This window comes from Pseudophryne corroboree, chromosome 10 (assembly GCF_028390025.1).
Source record: "Pseudophryne corroboree isolate aPseCor3 chromosome 10, aPseCor3.hap2, whole genome shotgun sequence".
NCBI classification, from domain to species: Eukaryota; Metazoa; Chordata; class Amphibia; order Anura; family Myobatrachidae; genus Pseudophryne; species Pseudophryne corroboree.
Genome location: NC_086453.1, coordinates 113,307,614 through 113,328,410, shown reverse-complemented (window position 1 = coordinate 113,328,410; position 20,797 = coordinate 113,307,614). Strand labels below are relative to the sequence as shown.

General features: G+C 42.8%; 1 pseudogene; it reads right to left on the bottom strand.

Annotated features, from left to right (window-relative positions):
- LOC134965068 (sulfotransferase 2B1-like) overlaps nucleotides 1–19,318 on the bottom strand; it is a 101,623-nt pseudogene extending 82,305 nt beyond the window's left edge.
- Nucleotides 19,319–20,797: the final 1,479 nt, after the last annotated feature.

Sequence of the window (20,797 nt, the reverse complement as noted above, 5' to 3'; positions counted from 1 at the left end):
TAAAGAAGGCAACACTCCATTTAATCTGGTGGATTAAACCTTATCACATAGTTTACGATCAGTGTTGAACAGGGAAATGGGACGATAACTGGCGCAGAGAGAAGGATCTTTCCTGGTTTGGAAATAATAATGATTCTAGAGATGCAGAGTCTGGGTAAAACAGGGCTCCATGCAAGACTCCATTAAACAACCAAATCAGCAGAGGTGAAAGTTGTTGGGCAAATTATTTTTTAATAAGCCATTGTGAAACCAAAGGAGCCTCTGATGGTTTCTGTGCTTTGAGTGCAGAAGCAAATTCCTCCTCAGTAATATCCACCCCCAGGGCAGGAGATGTAGAATCAGAGATATTAAAGAGCGCACACAAATCCAGATAAATTTGGATTACCTGAGTATGAGAGGAAGTCTCAGATGAGGCAGTCAAATTGTACAGAGCTTCATAATAATGAGCAAAAACATTGTTGATATGCTTGGGATTATATACAATATTCCCTAAATATTCTGTAATCAAGGAAATAACCTGTGAAGCCTGTTTAGACCTAAGTCTAAGAGCTAGTAAAGTATGAGCTTTATTGCTTTTGTCATGAAATTTTTGATTAGCCCATCTGAGGCTCCTCTCAACCCATTCGGCTAGGAGGGCATGTAGGTCAGCCCATTTCAGAGAAAGTTGAGATAGAAATTTACTAGACAACATTAGTTTGTGTTCCCAGTCTAAAGAGGCAATAATATAGTTTAGAGACGCTATCAACGCCTCTTGATATTTTTTGTGATGAGAGGCAAACTGGATTATATGACCTCTAATCACTGATTTATGTGCCTCCCAAACCATAGGGAAAGATACGTCAGCAGAGGAACTGAGTTAAAAATATTCCTGCAGGCGTTCCTTTACCAAATGTTGGAACTGTGGATGTTTCAGAAGCATTTCATTCAACCTCCATGAGGGTCTGCTGGAAGTAGCCTCTAAGGGCCCAAAAGAAGCCTCTAAAAAGGAATGGTCAGACCATGAGTTAGGGAGAATGGAGGACTGAACAGCTGCATGGGATAGGGAGGCACACCATAAAAATAGGTCAATGCATGAGTAGGTACTCTATTGTGAGGATTAGAATAGAAAGTATAGTCCCTGATTGTGGGATTGAGGGATCTCCTAATGTCAAATAAACCAGCCTCAGTCAAATGTCTCTGGAGAGCTGCCAATCCAGGAACAGGAGACTTCTCACTGAGATTACCTGATTTATCTAAAGATGGAAGTAGAGCTGTATTAAAGTCTCTGCCTTCCAAAGTTTTACTGCCTCTAAAGTCAGAAAGGATATGAAAAAAACTTGTCAAAATATTGTGAAATGCCTTAATTAGGGGAATAGAGATTGGGTAGGGTAATCTTCTCATGTCCTAATTTAACCATCAGAATTAGCTAACATACCTCGGGGTCAGTTTTGGTGTCTGATAATACAAATGGAAAAGATGAATGGAGTAGTGTAGCCACCCCAGTTTTGTTTAGAGACATTGGGGTAAATTTACTAAAGCTTCTAAAAATTAAAAGTGGTGATGTTGCCCGCAGCAACCAATCAGATTCTGTCTATCATTGTCTATGATGCAATAGAGAAATAATAGACAAAATCTGATTGGTTGCTATGGGAAACATCACCACTGTTCATTTTTAAAAGCTTTATTAAATTGACCCCATTGTTAGAGTAGTATACATTCGGGTAATGTTTAGAAGCTAGTGAGGTATGGCCACCTGATTTGAGGTGGGTTTCTTGCACACACAAAAAAAAAACAATCGCCATGTACTGTAGGCATTTCAAAGAGTGGAACAAAATGAGTGCACTTCTGTGGGTTATTAAGGCCCTAACTATTGATGGAGAGACACTTAAAAGGCATAGTGGAAGTAGAGATGTAAAATAAAATTATAGTGAATAACTAGGAACAGACTCTGCTAATAGGAAAAAATTATAACAAAAACAAGGATTGGATATGGGGCGAGGAAATTAGCTAGGACCACCAAAAATAATTGCAGACTGCTATTACTGCTCTAGCAAGGTGGAGAGCTCGAGGATGGTAGTCAATGATCGGGAATAATATCTGAGTTACAAAATAAAATATACAGCTTGATATACCATAATCCCTAAAATTGGGGGTACTGAGGTCTCATGGTATACCAACACTTCCCACCCAGAGCTAGAATGCAATACTTCACAAGAAACATCTGTGGATACTGTATGTTAGTAATATAGCACAAGTTGAAATAACTAGTAAATACCATATTCACACACATTTGCTAAATTGTAAATCAAAATATCAACAAAACCAGTAGAATGAGACATCAATAGAAGAATATATATATAAACATTGAAGTATCTATTTCAAGTCAGGTAGTCCTGAGCCTGATTTTCTAGACATGAGAAGCCAGTAGTAGGATGAAGGTTGAGCTAATGAAGGAGAGCCTTTCCCTTGTCCAATGACCTCGCAGTGTAAAGTTTCCCTTTAACCTCCAACAGTAGGTGAAATGGAAAACCCCACTTGTATTTGCATCCACTTTCTCTCAATAACACTGTCACTGTACGTAAGTCCCTTCTTTTGGCGATAGTTGAATGAGCTAGATACTGAAAGAGCTTAAGTTTTTATCCTTCGAACATAATGCAGGAGGTAGACCTACTGGCCATAGTGATTATGTTCTTGGTCTTAAAAGAGAGCAATTTGAGGATTACATCTCTAAAAGGGTCAGTATCCTTCGGTCTAGGTCTTAAAGCTTTGTGGGCCCTTTTAATTTTAACAATAGAAGCAGCCTCTGAAGGATGAAGGTGTGTAAACAGTCAAACGAGTTAGGGCTCTATGTCACTGTGCACTATTGTTACTGGAATATTATGTATACCAAGATTACGTCACTGCCGATTTTGTAAATCTTCATTTTTTTCCCTCAGGAAATCTAGCTCACTGAAACAGTAGTTCATGTCCTTAGAAAAGTTAACATAGTCTTCTTGAACTTTATCCACATGAGTTTCAAGTGAGGCGTTCCGAGAGTAGAGTTCCATCATATCTGCTTTAAGTTCGCCTATAGCTTTTTGAACTACAGGCATGAAAGAGTCTTTAAGGCCCATAATAAGAGCCTGTAGATGTTGGGTATCACCCCTAGTGGCAGGTAGCAATGTTTGATCAATCTCAGATGGTAGAGAAGGATTTTGGGGGGGATTGAGGTGAAAGTTGCTTTCCTTGGTGAATGAAGTGATGGGATATTTCTTGAAGCCCTTTTATCTTAACTTTCAATGAATAATGTCTCATAGTACCATAGGTTAGTTTTTGTATTCAATATTTGTAGGCTGTAGAAGAATAGGGTAGAGATACCCACTGTCATAAATGTAAGCTCTGGGTCGGAAAATATGGTATATAAGGCAGCACTGTCATGTGAAAAACAATGTGGCGGTAAAAGAGCACAGAGTCCAAGTGCATACCCGTATATTCAACATGTACAGTGTAACACACCAACAGAAGAGTGCCAATAAGAATAAAGGTTATGAGAAAAAAGGACAGGAAATACACTCCCTCTGGTCTTAGAGGATATGTGGTGGGGATGGGGGAGCACTCCGTGGTATAGATAATATATGACATCCAGCCCAGCAGACAGCTTATGTACTTCAATACTGTGGGGCTGCCTTGGTCCACAGCAAGAGTTAGGGAGAGTAGCTGGAGGGTCAATGCACCCGGCAATGGGTTGAATGTTGCTGGTATGTGTGTGGAGGTTGCAGCTAAAATGTCCGCCATGGGCAGGAATGCTAGGCTGCTAACTGCTCAAGTAACCCCCACAGAGGGTTTCTAGGCAGTGGGGTAGTGAGAGGTGAGCTGATGAAGTCACCGGAGATTGCCTCAGCACGGCCTGGTGGTCCCTGGGGCTGGTGTATGGTGTAAACTGTGTGCTACAGCACTGCACTGTTACATAGGAGCACCTGCTTCTTACCGCAGCGAAGCAAGGCAGTACAATCCCCTGGTCAGGATGGAGTAGCGGAGGGCCCCCTCCTGATGCTGGGTGAAGTTCCTGTCCAAGAAGCAGCCAGGAAAATGAGCTCCGCGCCAGCCGAGTAACGTCCCTGGGCTGGGCTGTGTACTAGAGCCACAATTTTACTGTGGCGGGTACGCCACAAGCTGCAAGGACGCTATATGGTTTACTCTGGCTCCGCAGACCATACCCCCAGAACCGGACTGCTAAGAGGTGCCTCTGCATGCAGGGCCAGATTAAGGGCCACATGGGCCTGGAGCTGAAAATTTTCAAGGGCCTATACTGGAAAGGTAAGGAGTTGTGACCAGTGCTGTGTGAATGTGATCAGAGCCATGTGAGTGTGTACGCCCTATACACTATATGCACCAATGTCTACCTAAATACATAAATAATTAAAAAATTGATAATTTTGTGAGAAAACTACAAAACCTATTTTAATACTTATGAGTTATTATTGTTTGCCAGCTGTGCAAATGGTCATCATCCCGCTGCCAGCATGATAGGCTTATTTTTTTGAGGAGTCCTGGAGCTAGAGCTCCATCTGCCCCATTGTTAATCAGGCCCTATCTGCATGGTATGGTGGTATGTGAAAAAGCTCCCCAGGTAGCGTGCTAGGCACTATGGGGCACATGTATTATTAACCTGGAGAAGGCATAAGGAAGTGATAAACTAGTGATATGTGCAAGGTGATAAAGGCATCAGCCAATCAGCTCCAATATGTAAATTAACAGTTAGGATATGATTGGCTGATGCCTTTATCACCTTGCACATATCACTGGTTTATCACTTCCTTATGCCTTCTCCAGGTTAATACATCTCCCCCATTGAGGGCTTCATGGCAGGAGCTTATGCAAAGCACGTCCATGCTGCTTGCTGTCCAGGCCATTGCCGCCTGTAAGTGCTTTTTTCTTGCTTGGCTCATTTGTTTATGTACTCTGTAATGGATGCCATATAGATAAAAGATAATAATAATAATAATAACAATAATAATAATAAGTTGCCAAGCCACTTAAAGCGAGTCTGTCTTGCAAATCTCATTGGGGTCATTCTGACCCGCTCGCTGCTTTTTATCGCAGCCGAGCGAACGGGTACCCACTGCGTATGTGCTGGCGCCATAGTGCCCGACGCATGCCAGACGGCTGAAGGCCATAGCAGGGCTGCTACCAGTTTAATTAGATCTGATACATTGTCCACAAATCGGAATGGGTCTGCTAATAGTGATAAGAGAATGATGAATGCTGGGAGTGATAGCACTAGTGTAAATAGAAATAAAACTAAAACTAAAAATAAAGATAGAAATAATCTTTTTTTTTTGTATCTAAATATAATGTGGCAGCTAAAAATATCTCATACATTCTAAAGAAAAACTATAAACTTTTATTTACAGACCCTATACTAAAAACACATTTAGAAAAGACACCATCAATAGTGTTTAGGAAAGCAAAAAATCTAAAAAACATATTGGCAGTTGGTACCCAGCTTCTTTAAAAGATCCTCTACACCGGGAGGTGATAAAAAACAAGGGACCCTCACAGGGTTAAAGGTTTTTGGCTCTTGTAAATGTAATCATACAAGGTGTACCACGTGTTCTTTTGTTCAAAACAAAACAAAAACAATCTCATCAGCTATAACGAAAAAAGAATATACTATTAAGTCATTCATTAATTGTAACACCTGCTATGTGGTGTACCTGCTGAGATGCCCCTGTCAATTGTACTATGTGGGCCGCACTATGCGTTCCCTTAAAATCAGATTTATGGAACACAGGAGGAACATTCTCAACAGGCATACCAACCATAGCATTCCACGGCATTTTTTGGATGCTCATGGAGGCAATCCCAAAGGACTCCAACTGGTTGGGTTGGAACATATTCCAGCCACCAGTAGGGGAGGGGACCGCTTCAGAACTTTGTGTAGACAAGAAGCTGCCTGGATCTTGAAACTTGAGTCCCTAAAACCACAAGGTCTCAATGAAACCATCGATCTAGAGTTCATTTAAATGATCTTCATTGATCGATGGTGTTACATTTGATCTCTTTTCTCTGCTTTAGAATAGTCCCTCTGAATCTTGTACATTCTAGGTACAGATGAGTACACCCTAGAGTGTTCTGACACTTGGGTTTGCTTAGATCTGTTTTCTCTTTACTTCTTTATGTCTTCTTCAGACACTTAGGTTGTTATTATTATTATTATTATTATTATTATTACCATCATTATCATTATTATTATCATTAATATGCATTTTTTATTTAGTTGTTTATAGTACATATGTATGTGTATGTATATATGTGTATATGCATGTGCATGTATGTTTATATATATATATATATATATATATTTATTTTTTTCTCCCTCTATTGGAGTTTGATCTACAGTTTTATTCATATTTGCATATAGACAGACAGTTATAATATCCAGGTGTATCCACCATTCTTTCACACATTGAGATTTATATACATGTGTGTAGAAAAATGCTTTTTTCCTATATGATGTAATACTATCTATCCCTATTCCCTATGTAATATGTAATATAGATGTGTGTCATCAGATACTTCCAGTCTCATAGCTTTAGTGTATTTTGATTGTACCTATATATGATGATATTATACTGAATGTTATATATATTATATATTTTTTATTTATTTTCTTGTGTATACTGAGTGATTTAAACTTCTCAACGGATTTCCCCAAGACACAAGGCTGCTAATTGTTAGCAATTCAACTAATTAATTAATAATAATCACCTGAATGCATGCAGCCATCAGGTATAAGAGACACTCACTCTAACCTCACACTATACCTGCCTATGGATAAAGACGCCCTGCTGTGCGTTGAAACGCGTTAAGGATACAGGACATTCTAACAATTCTCCCCCGACAGAACTTCATTCCACACCCAGCATATCCAGAGGGCTACAATCTTGCATTAACAGCCAGATACCTGGAACGTTTTTGGCCCAGCTGACACCAGTGCCGCACATGGGGAGATAGTCAGTGCTCGGACGGAGACTGCTCTCCATCTCTACACCTGATCCAGCTGTAAACTGACGGAGCTGACTACTTCCATCACAGCGCTCCCTGCACGGGTTACAGCGCAACTCACAACAAGGAGATCTCCACGGCTATACCTTGATACAGGGTGCCCAGTACAGGTGATCATCATCTGCCTCCGCTGCCGGACCGAGGCTACACCACTGGGGCGCTCATTGCCGGACGCGCAGCGCTCCCTGCACGGAAGCGCAGCGCCAACTTCAAACATCAAGACCTTCACGGGTTTTCTTCTTACCCCAGCAACGCACCCTGGGTGCCCATTCATCGCCTCCGCTGCCAGACCGGATAAATTACTTGGGCGGTTGATATCACATTCATCCAACTACTCCGTATACACACGGTACACCTCAGTCCCGCTATTTAGCGAGGGTCCAGACACCCTGTTACACATAAGTGTCTGCTTCAAATTATGACAGTTTAAGGTGCCTCATACGGAGTGCTGTCATCATTGTTTGGCACCTAAGGATTCTCCATGTACATGTGAGTGACTTTCATATAACTTTTATTTTACATAACATCTAGCGCTGGAGTGCACACCTGTGTGATTAGATCATATTAATATATACTATACAGCAGTTATGGCCATCAATGTATAATGTTACAACCATTTATCTTATATCAGTATAGCCAGTATTGATCTAGTGAGCATCTATCAGGCTCCTAACTGTGGTGTGGATTTTATATTTATTTTATATTGTTTACTCCCGGGAGTTTGTGTTACCAGTGTATACTACACTATATTATCTCTTTTTTATCAATAATAAACAAAAATATTTTTATAACATGTTTAATTGTTTTCTGTACTTTTAAGCGCCACCTGGAATATGTATTTGTGTTGTCTCTGTTTGTCTGGATTCGGCATCTCCAGCTCTGGGTGGCTGCTGATTTACAGAATTTTACATCTATTAATTATACACCACTCACCTTAGCGCCATAGACCATTTCCTTGCTTTTCCTGCAATCGCCTCTGCCTGATTGACAGGCAGAGGCGGTCGCTGGGCGGCAGGGGGCGAAACGACGGTCAACGCGCGTTTTGTGGGCGCGGTCCGGCCAAAGCAGGCGTGGCCGGACTGTGTGGGAGCGGCCCGCAGCAGCTGCGTGACGTCACACGCAGCCACTGCGGCCCGGGAAGCGATGAGTAGCTCCCGGCCAGCACGCTAAAGCTGCGCTGGTCGGGAGCTACTCTTGAAGTGCAAAGGCATCGCCGCTGTGCGATGCCTTTGCACTTCTGAGGGGGGGGGCACTGACATGCGGGGCGGGCTAGCCCTGTGCTGGGCGTCCCCCCGCATGTCTGAGTTCATGATCGAAGCTGTGCTAAATTTAGCACAGCTACGATCAAAAGCACAGCTATGATCAACTCAGAATCAGGGCTATTGTCTGCTACCTTGCTGACAAAAAAGGTTAAAGCCCTCTAGGTTATATAGTACTAGAGGTTAAATGTTCAGGACAATGATAAATGAAAAACATCAAATACAAAAAGAGAGCAAATGAGTTCACTGTACGTAGTACAGCAATCCAATAATAACTAGTATACCTGTAAACAGTAAACACATACTGTAGCAGTACATATTAATAGAAATAGGAAATCTCTGGGGATATAAACAATAATGATAACTAGATTTCTGCCACATTGTGGGGCAAATGTATTAAGACAAAGTTGAGAGAAATAAACTCCGAACCAATCAGCGCCATACTGTCATTTTTCAAACCCAACCTTTAACAGGGCAGTTAGGAGCTGAGTGACTGGTACTTTATCACTCCCCAAGGCTTAGTACACCTCACCCATGTGTATCTAGGGGAAGTAGGATCCCGTATTTAGGGGGTCATTCAAATCTAATCTCTGCTGTGCATTTTCGCACAGCGGGAGATCAGATCCTAATTGCGCATGTGTATGCACCGCAATGCGCTCACGCATCAGATAACAGCAACAGGCATCACCGCCTAGCGACAGGATGGTGCAAAAAAGCCTATCGCAAGGTGTTTGACATGAGGAGGCCATTTGTGGGTGGTAACTGACCACTTACAGGGAGTGTACGGAAAAAAGCAGGAGTACCCAAGCAATTTTTCAGGGAGGGTGTGTGACGTCAGCTCCGGCTCTGATCAGCCTGTTCATATCGCTCTGAAGGAGTAAGTCCTGGGTTGCGCACAGACCTACACAGTGGGTTTTAGCAGCTCAGCTACACATGCGATCTCACACTTGCACAGCGAAAATACACTCCCCCTGTATATATATATATATATTAGAGATGTGCACCGGAAATTTTTCGGGTTTTGTGTTTTGGTTTTGGATTCGGTTCCGCGGCCGTTTTTTGGATTCGGACGCGTTTTGCCAAAACCTCCCTGAATTTTTTTTTGGCGGATTCGGGTGTGTTTTGGATTCGGGTGGGGTTTTTTTCAAAAACCCCTCAAAAACAGCTTAAATAATAGAATTTGGGGGTAATTTTGATCCTATAGTATTATTAACCTCAATAACCATAATTTCCACTCATTTCCAGTCTATTCTGAATACCTCACACCTCACAATATTATTTTTAGTCCTAAAATTTTCACTGAGGTCGCTGGATGACTAAGCAAAGTAACCCAAGTGGCCGGCACAAACACCTGGCCCATCTAGGAGTGGCACTGCAGTGTCAGACAGGATGGCACTTAAAAAAAAATGGCCCCAAACATCACATGATGCAAAAAAATCTGTCACAATTATAAATTAGATCATTTGTCTTGTGTAGAGAATAAACAATAGGATTTTAATACCTACCGGTAAATCCTTTTCTCTTAGTCCGTAGAGGATGCTGGGGTCACTTCAAGAACCATGGGGTATAGACGGGATCCGCAGGAGACATGGGCACTTTAAGACTTTCAAAGGGTGTGACCCGGCTCCGCCCTCTATGCCCCTCCTCCAGACTCCAGTTTAAGGACACTGTGCTCAGGGAGACGGACATTTCGAGGAAAGGATTTATTGTTAAACCACGGTGAGCATCTTACCAGCTCACACCTCAAGCATGCCGCAGAACGTGGCATTCAATAGAACACAAGCCAACGGCATGAAGAATTTTCAGCACTATGCTGACAAAAACTGTAACACAACCTGTGTGTAACCACAACCAATAACTGCAGATACAGTACGCACTGGGACGGGCGCCCAGCATCCTCTACGAACTAAGAGAAAAGGATTTACCGGTAGGTATTAAAATCCTATTTTCTCATACGTCCTGGAGGATGCTGGGGTCACTTCAAGAACCATGGGGTTATACCAAAGCTCTAAAACGGGCGGGAGAGTGCGGATGACTCTGCAGCACCGATTGACCAAACATGAGGTCCTCATCGGCCAGGGTATCAAACTTGTAAAACATTGCAAAAGTGTTTTAACCCGACCAAACAGCTGCTTGGCAAAGTTGTAATGCCGAGATCCCCCGGGCAGCTGCCCAGGTCGCGCCCACCCTTCTAGTAAAATGGGCCTTAACCGATTCCGGTAACGGCAATCCAGCCGTGGAATGAGCATGCTGAATCGCACCACAGATCCAGCGCGCAATGGTCTGCTTGGAAGCAGGACACACAATCTTTGTCGGGAACCTACAGGATAGACAGAGCCTCTGTTTTCCTAATCTGAGTCGCCCTGGCGACATAACTTCAAAACTCTAACCACATCCAGAGACTTCGACTCAGCGAAGGCGTCAGTAGCCACAGGCACCACAGTAGGTTGGTCCATGTAGAAGGAAGAAACCACCTTCGGTAGGAATCGTTGACGAGTTACCAACACTGCTCTATCTTCATGGAAGATCAAATAAGGTCTCTTGTGAGATCAGGCCGCTAACTCAGACACTCCCCTTGCGTATGCCAAGACCAACCTGATGACCACTTTCCAAGTGAGGAATTACACTCCACCTTACATAAAGGTTCAAACCAATGTGACTGAAGGAACTACAACACCACATTACGATCCCATGGTGCCACTGGGGCACAAAAGGAGGTCGGATGTGCAACACGCCCTACACGACAGCCTGAACTTCTGGAAGGGAGTCCAATTGATTCTGAAAGAAAACCAATAAGGCCGATTTTAATTGAGCCCAACTTTAGGCCCGCATCTACACCTGCTTGTAGAAAATGGAGAAAACGTCCTAGCTGAAACTCTGCCGTAGGAGTCATCTTGGACTCCCACCAAGAAACTTATTTTCTCCAAATACGGTAGTAATGTTTTAGACGTTACCCCTTTTCTAGCCCGAATAAATGTGGAAACTACTTCCGTGGGAATACCCTTTCGGACTAGGAATTAGCGTTCAACCGCCATGTCGTCCTAATAGACGCACGGCCCCCTCCACAACAGGTCCTCGCACAAAGGAAAAGGCCAAGGATCGCCTATGAGCAATTCCTTAGATCTGGATACCAAGCTCTCCTTGGCCAGTCTGGGACAATGAGGCTCACTCGAATTTCTGTACTTTTTATGATCCCAGAACCTTTGGAATGAGAGAAAGTGTAGGGAATACATCAGAGGCGTCACTAGGGTTGGTGTCACCCGGTGTGGTAACTCACGGTGTCACCCCCCATGAAACCCTCCCGTATCACAATACACGGAACCCTTAGTTATGTTTTTGAACTAGTTTTCACATTATAACACACAGAATGAGTCGAAAATCACATTATAGCACACAGAATAAGCCGAAATTCACAATATAGCACATGGTACGAGCCAAAATTCACATTATAGCACACGGCATGAGCCGAAATTCACATTATAGCATACTGCATGAGCCAAAATTCACATTATAGCACACGACATAAGCCGAAATTCACATTATAGCACACTGAATGAGCCGAAATTCACATTATAGCACACGGTATGAGCCGAAATTCACATTATAGCACACGGTATCAGCCGAAATTCACATTACAGCACACTGTATGAGCCGAAATTCACATTACAGCACACGGTTTAAGCCGAAATTCACATTATAGCACACTGTATGACACAAAATTCAGGGAGAGTGACAGCAGGGACAGGGACAGAGAGACAAGGAAAGTGACAGCAGGGGCAGGGAGAGTGACAGCAGGGACATAGGGACAGGGAAAGTGACCGCAGGGGCAGGGAGAGTGACAGCAGGGACATAGGAACAGGGAGAGTGACAGATGGACAGGGAAAGTGACAACAGGGACATAGGGACAGGGAGAGTGACAGATGGACAGGGAAAGTGACAGCAGGGACATAGGGACAGAGAGAGGGACAGCAAGGGCACATAGTAGGGACTAGGGCGAGAGAAAGGCAGCAGGGTAAGATTACCTATTTAGCAGCGGCGGTGCTGAGGATGCTGTGGTCTGCGGGGCGGTGGATGAGATGGCTGTGATTGGCATGGTGCGGAGGAGGTGGAGGTGCAGAGAAGGACTGAGGGCAACGGTGGGGTGGCTGAGGGCAGCGCCGGTGTAGTGGAGGAGGAGGCAGAGGGCGGCGGCGGTGCAAGGAGGAGGAGGCTGTGGTCGGCAGCACTGCAGCTCCTATGACCGCGGCGCTACTATTTTGCGGACCGGCAGCCAATCAGGAGCGGCCGCGTGGCAAGAGCTCAATGTGGCGGCGGAGGTATTCAGACTCATACATATATATATATATATATATATACATATGTATGTATATATATATATATATATATATATATATATATATAAAAACATATACACACACACACATATGTATATATATATATATATATATATATATATATATACATATATACACACACACTCAAAACATTTTTTTTTTATTCAAAACATTTTTTTTTTCACAAATAATAATGGATTATAATGTAATCGTACACTGTAAAACATTGAATCAAACATACACACCCTCTCTCAGCTGAAACAGCTCACAGCCAGCCAGAGAAGAAGGCAATGAGGTGCGCACTTTAGTCCCTGCAGTACAGCTCCCTCTGGTAACGGCCGTCCTCCCTGCACAGCAAAGTCTCCTCCCATTCTCCCTCCCAGCAAGGCATGCGGTGCAGGCGTGCGTATGACGTCACTCGTGACGTACAGCACCCGGCAACAGTTTATAGCTCATCACCATGGTGATAGTAGTACGGACCCGGTGGCGCCGCGGCGGTGTACAGGCGGGCCGGTGTGTATATCACCGCTGTCCGGTGATGAAGTCGGCGGGGGTGCGGTGCTGGGGAGGAGTAAGTGTGGGTGCAGCCGCAGACGTATCTGTGGATGGGTGTGCGGGTGTGCAGCTCTTTTTGGTGTCACCCCATTGAAGGGTGACACCTGGGTGCGGGCCGCACCCCCCACACCCTCCTCATGACGCCTCTGGAATACATATACTGACTAAAAAAACACCCACGGTGTCACCAGAGCATTCACTGTTATTGTTTAAGGGTCCCTTTACCTGGACTCTGAAGCTTCTTGTTAATACGAGATGCCATCATGTCTACTTGAGGAAATCCCAACGACATGTCACCTCTTCGACATGTCACCTCTTCGAAGAATCCCAACTACAAGTCACCTCTTCGAAGACATGTCACCTCTTCGAAGCCCCCCTTCTACTGGATGGAGATCGTGTCTGCTCTGCTGATGAAGTCTGCTTCCCCGTTGTCCACTCTTGGAACGAACATCGCTGACAGAGCGCTTGTATGTTTGTTTGTTTGTTTGTTTGTTTTTTGTTTTGTTTTTCTAGCTGAAAATCCTTGTGGCTTCTGCTATTGCTGCTCTGTTTTTCGTTTGTAGAAAACCGCTGTAAACGGCCCTAAACTCTATACCGTTTGTGCGGCGACAAGTTTCCTAACTTGACCATCTTCCTTGGAAGTTTTCCGCCCTGTGTGACTGCTCCCCAGCCTCGGAGGCATACATCCATGGTCACTAGGATCCACTCCTGGATCCCGAACCCGTGCAGAGGTGAGAACTGTGCTGCCACCACAGGAGTGAGATTCTGGTCCTGGAATACAGGATTATCCTCCGGTGTATGTGTAGGTGGGAACCGGACCACTTGTCCAACAGGACCCACTAGAACACCCTGGCAAGGAACCTGCCAACTGAATGGCCTTGTAGGCCGCAACCATCTTTTCCCGCAACTGAATGTATTGATGGATTGACACTGCTGCTGGTCTCGGAATTTGTATGACCAGACTCTGGATCTCCAGAGCTTTTTCCACTGGAAGAAAAAACTCTCTGTAGTTCTGTATCTAGTATTATTCCCAAAACCGACAACTGCGTCGATGGGACCATCAGTGATTCTGGCAAGTTCAGGAGCCAACCCTGTTGTTGAAGAACTGTCAGGGAGAGTGCAATGTTTTGCACCAACTGGTTTCTTGATCTCGCCGTTATCAGGAGACCGTCCCAGTACGGGATAAATGTGATAAATGTGAAGATTGTGACCTTGTGACCTTGGGTGTATCAATTGTGACCAGCACCATCACCATCCATACGTCTACAGTCAGGACTTTTGTGGACCTATTTCTTTCTGTGGACCAGGACTCCAGTGCCGGCAGTGCTACTGATTCTAAATCTTCTTTGGAGACCTCAACCATTTGGAACACAGAATACTTTCCAAAACCAGGACTCCACCACTGGTGTTTGTTGACCTCTGTGAACCAGGACTCCGTCATCCGCTGCCGTTGCCATACGAACCGGTCTTTACAGGAGCCTCCCAAATTGGAACACAGCTTTGGTAAAACACATCAAATTGGATGATTCATCCTTATGTTGGTCCTAATTAGTGACTGTATTGTTATTGGTGCAAGAACTCAAAAGGGTCAGTAAGCACACCAAGGTCATATTAGTGAGACATACATGGGTATGAAGTTCTACCTATATTTATTATAGTGTTATTTTAACCATTTTTTATTGTGTAATTGACTTTCTATATGATTAAACAAATCCATTGTGAAAATTATTCTGTGTCAATCTAGCGCTGTATAATTTTATCTCTTTCATAGATATTTCTACGTCTGTGTCTGTGACACCGATTTATGCAACCTTACTATATATATATATATAGCCCTTTCTGATATGCATTACATTAACATGAAATTTTTGTACATTTTTTTTTTACCCAGTCAGATATTGGTGGTGCCAACAGGGCCACCCACACACGTCTGTGTCCCTAATATAGTTTTCTCTTGGGAAAAACACTCATCCACCGACATGTTAACACACATGTACCAAGTACCATCAGGAGTCTGCGGTGCCGACAGGGTCACTCCCACAGCCGTTTGTGGGAAGCACTCCGCCTCAGACATGCCGACACACATGTACCAAACATGTCAGAGAGACACAGATAGAGAATGCCAGCTCATAACCCAGTGCTTGATCAACAGTTCTGAACACTATAGAATGCCCCAAACCTGCAGCGCTTTTTATTAAACATATATTGCACCAAATTTACTGTGCCCCCCCCCCCGTTTTGCACCCTGATACTTTCAGCAGTGTTAGGAAGGACCAGCATCTCTGCAAGAGAAAATGGAACTGGCTGTGTGAGCTGTGAGGGCTAAGCCCCGCCCCCGTAATGGCGCGCTTCAGTCCCGCTATTTTTATTAAAAATCTTTATACTGGCGGGGGTTAGCACAGTACCCTGGCACCTATGTCCCCTGCTGCCAGTCTTATATTGAGGTATATATGCTGCCCAGGGCGCCCCCCCCCCCCTGCGCCCTGCATCCTGTAGTACCTCTGTGTGTGGGAGCATGGCGCGCAGCGTGCGATCGCTGTGCGGTACCTCAGTAGCCGTCACTGAAGTCTTATTTGCTTCTTCTACTCACCTGTCTTCTGACTCTGCAAAGGGGGTGACGGGCGGCTCTGGGAATGAGCCCCTAGGCGTACCTAGTGATCAAACCCTCAGGAGCTAATGGTGTCCTGTAACGAAAGAAGCAGAGCCTTGAAACTCACAGAAGTAGGCCTGACTTCTCTCCCCTAAGTCCCATGAAGCAGGGAGGCTGTTGCCAGAAGTTCTCCCTGAAAATAAAAACCTAACATAAGTCTTTTTCAGAGAAACTCAGTAGAGCTCTTCAGAGTGCATCCAGTCTCACTGGGCACAGATTCTAAACTGGAGTCTGGAGGAGGGGCATAGAGGGAGGAGCCAGGCCACACCCTTTGAAAGTCTTAAAGTGCCCATGTCTCCTGTGGATCCCGTCTATACCCATGGTTCTTGAAGTGACCCCAGCATCCTCTAGGACGTATGAGAAATAAGAGAATTTTCAATTCAATATACCCACACAGACACATACAACATCACACATTGAGGATTAATTCTAATATTATTAAGAGGCAACAGAGTCCAAATATTTAGGCTCAGAATATAAAATACCTGTAGCAGTGGACAATTTTTTCTATTTCCACTTACTGCTTGTAAAAATCTGTGGCGTCAGAAAGGGGGTGCTGGGGGTGTGGCCTGCACCCAGGTGTCACCCTCAAAGGGGTTTGCATGGAGATGTGAATGAGACAGGAACATGTTAATCAGATTGTGTTTTATGAATGCAAACTTGTGGGCAACAACAGCCTGATGTAACATTTCCTAGTCTGCACTATGTAGAGTGCAGATTATGTTTACATTACAAGAACTTTGGGTGTGACAGGAAAAGGATGAGAAACATTTGTTTGGGAAATCAAATACAAACCATATTTTGAAACTATGTGATAAATGTATCAATGGTGAAGTGTAAACTCCCAGGTGGAAGGAATGGAGTTTAAATTATACCAAACTTTGTGTGTGACAGGAAGGAGGAAATTGCTTCATGCACTTATATCATTTTAAAATGTAATTTATTTATATTTTGTGAGTTATTCTGATTGGATGGAAAGGACTCAGGGGGGACTACATCCTGAGATGCATTGTGGTTTTACTGTATACAAAGAGGAAGCCTGTGAGCTTCACAGTGTATTATATCAACTACATACTGCTGTGAACATCTTGCTGCATGATGTTGCCCCTAGCAATAGGGAAGAATTCTCTTTAGAACTGAAAAGAAGAGAGTATGAGACAGCGCTTCTTACTTTGATAAACTTTTATAAAATAAAACACAATGAATTGCAATAACACATATAAATACTGGCCAGTATTGTTTAAAAATATATTATATTCCACAATATATATATAAAAAACAGTATCACTTAACCACTTACGGAGCTGCCAATTCCAGCACTCTATTTGCTACAATAAAGCTCTAATTTTATGTTGTAGTTACAGAGATATCCATCTATAATCTCTGGAGGCAAACAATCAGCTGTAGTATGCAAATAAGAGTCCCACTGCAGATGTTTCTAGAATGGTTCTTTCAGGTACACCATGCAAATGTACCAATATCAGATCAAATAGGTATTAGGCAGTTCTTTTAAAGCATGCCATGCATATGCATAGATATTAAAGCGTGTTAGTAGAAAGCCGTTCTTTCAGGCACACTTATGCACATGCACCTATATCACTGCTGGTTAGTGGAAAAACAGTTCTTTTAAGTGCACCATGCAAAGCACCAATAATACCTCTCACAGCTGCTCCTTTTGCTGGTAGCCTTGCCTGTATTTTCAGGCTGTTGTATAGAGTCCGTTTTGTTCCCCCTTAGCACTGGGGTATTGAAATGGAAATGAGCCGGCCGGCTTACCAAACAATTGCTGCAGGAGTGTTTTTCCTCTCCAAAGGTGTCCTGTCCATGACATACGCATTTCTCCGCCTCCTAATTATCATCAGCGGCTTCCTCAGTGTCAGTAGTGCTTGGGTGTATAGTTTGGTCTTTAAATAACCATTTTCGCGGCTCGCGCATGCGCACTGCGCCCGCGATTCAAGCCTCTCTTTCAATCTTGTTATCTCCCTTATACTCTGCAGAACCAAGCCTCGTTTTCATTTTTGCTTACTAGGAAGTATTCCTACGGCTCCATATAGGCTTATTACATAGAACCAAGCCTCATTTTCAATCAGGAAGTGTTATGTGGGCTCTAAATGTAAAAACCTCAATCTACGTTCCATAGTATTGTATTAGCAATATATATACACCCACATACACCTAAGCACATATTAATAAAAAATATATATTTTTTTTTAAATTATCTATTTGTTGTCTCTATTCTTAGCCTCTTGTACATAGGTGCCAGATCTAGTCCGCATCTCTAGTGCCCCCTATTGGGGCTAGTTCTCCATCACAGTTTATATATCAGTATGGATTTACTTATATAAATTAATTCCTTAAGTCTTCTCTCATATAGTTATTAATTATAATTATAATTATATATATATATATATATATATATGTAAAGTCATCCATATGATTTTATTTAATCAAATTCATACCTATAAGAAAACACATATCTCACACCCTATTTAGTTCCACCGTGTCATTCAGGCCACCAGGCATCAATGTTCCCATTCTAAAAATCCAGTATGCCTCTCGTCTGCATAATAGGCTGTAACGGTCTCTTTAGAACTATTGCAAATAAATCATTTGCCTCAAAAAGACCGCTTCATCTTGTGACCAGCAGGGCTAGGCAAAACCTAGCTCCGTTCTCCGGCTGTCCGGGTTGTAACCAGCGTCTGAGGGCTTTCATACGGGACCGTCCGGTCACAACGATCAACTCTGAATCACCCCCTATTTCACCAATAATGCACATCTCGTAAATTTAACATAATTTTGAATTTAAGACAAAATGAGAATGAAAAAGGTTGTGCAGGTATCACTTACTGTAAATATTGATAAGAGGGATGACATGCTAAAGGAAATTTTACATTTGATACCTTACAAGTAGAAGAAAAGCACCCTGATGATGATTTTTTGATAAAAAAAAATTTTACCGTGAATTTCAGACATACTGAAAATTTGCAAAAATTCTGATTAGTTTTTGCTGTAGACTGATTGAAATAAGTGAACATTAATTATAGACAGCCTGTATTTTGCTAATCTTTAAAGATTCCTATACTGTGTAAAAATTTTATTAAATAAAAGTATATGATCTAGTCCAGCATTAGCAGTCCATGCAGGAGTGTTGGACGTATAACTAAACATTTCATTTATGTACACAGATCTAGGGGAAGGACTTTCATATACAAAATAAAATATAAAAAATTCTAAACACATCTGCATTGAAAAGAAAATAGCATGAGAATTATCGCTGATTGTTTTAGGCATAAATGACAAACATACAATAATAAGCAAGTAATGCAGATATAGAATAAGTAGCAGGAGTTTTAGTTACCTGATTTAGGATAAGTAACAATGTAAACATCATCATCCAGAACTTTGAATTCATTTTCTGCAAAACTAAGAGCCTTGTCTGAGTATGATCCAGGAGAAAAGTTTACTCCTTTATATGTAAAGTATTTAATGGACATCTGGATATATGAATGAAATAAATATATATTAAACTTATTTAGAATCAGTTAGACAAAATAACAGGACACATAGTTCGACTTATATACATACAGTAAAAGAGATAATCTGCACCTTTGGCACTATACAAAATAAGTATAAGGCATAACATATTCTATATCCAGTTTAGAATGTCCAGTGTAATAAAGTATTGGTAACAGTGCAGGCCAGCGATTCCCAAATGCGGTCTTCAAAGCCATATCCAGTTTAAGGGGGGGGGGATGCAGGGGATAGTTCACCCTGGGCCCCCCTCTGTCAGGGGGCTCCCCATCTGAAGTACGCTGACATCACTAGCTCTCCCTCTTGTGCAGCAGCAGAACCAGGCAGCCAGAATGAGAGCAGGACAGTATGCAGTGCAGGCAGAGATACAGGAGTATCAGGATTCATGAACTACCGATGAAGCTTCCTGTCCACAGGAGAGATAGGAGGGAAGGGAGATAAAAGCTGTAAGTGATCCAGGGTTCCCAGCTTCTCCTCCTCGCTGCCGGGGTGTCTGGGTCCTGTGTAACCTGTTATCTAATGAGAGCATTCAGGTCTAGAGAGAGAGACACACACACGAAGAGTCATCTTGAGTCCTGTCCCAGTGTCTACGTAGTACGGAGACTACTGCTATTGCATGTTTGCAAGATTATTATTTTTAATGTGTATTTTAAGGTTGTTTAAGTGTACACCATTGGTTTCAATTTAATATACATAAAAATCTAATATATATACCGCCTTTCCCCTGGGCTTCCCTGTCTTAGGTGCCCTGGGTCCCCCAAGGCTTAATCCGCCCTGCTCAAAACACCCTAACAGTCCAGGTTTTGAGAATATACATTCTTGTGCACAGATGATTAAATTAAATCGACTGATTATGATATCCTTAAAACCTGCACTGTTAGGGTGCTTTGAGGACTGAGTTTGGGAACCACTAGTTTAGGCTTTACCGATTGATAAAAAGCACAGCAAAAAATGTAGATAAGTACAGGAACAAGTATGAGAAGGAGCTGTTCAGTTTAACAAGATACATTATATAAATCTAACAATTGCTATGAAACTGTAACAATGCATTGTAGAGATGTGAGGCTGGCACTTCTCGTGTTTTGTGTTTTGGTTTTGGTTCTAATTCCACTTTTGTGTTTTGGTTTTGGCTTGGTTTTGCCAAAACCACCCTTTCATGTTTTGGTTTTGGTTTTGGGTCTGGATGATTTTTGGGGGGAAAACATAAAAACAGCTAAAATCACAGAATTTGGGGGTAATTTTGCTCCAACGGTATTATTAACCTCAATAACATTCATTTCCACTCCTTTCCAGTCTATTCTGAACACCTCACACCTCACAATATTGTTTTTAGGCCAAAAGGTTGCATCGAGGTGGCTGTATGACTAAGCTAAGCGACACAAGTGTGCGGCACAAACACCTGGCCCATCTAGGAGTGGCACTGCAGTTGCACACAAGATGGC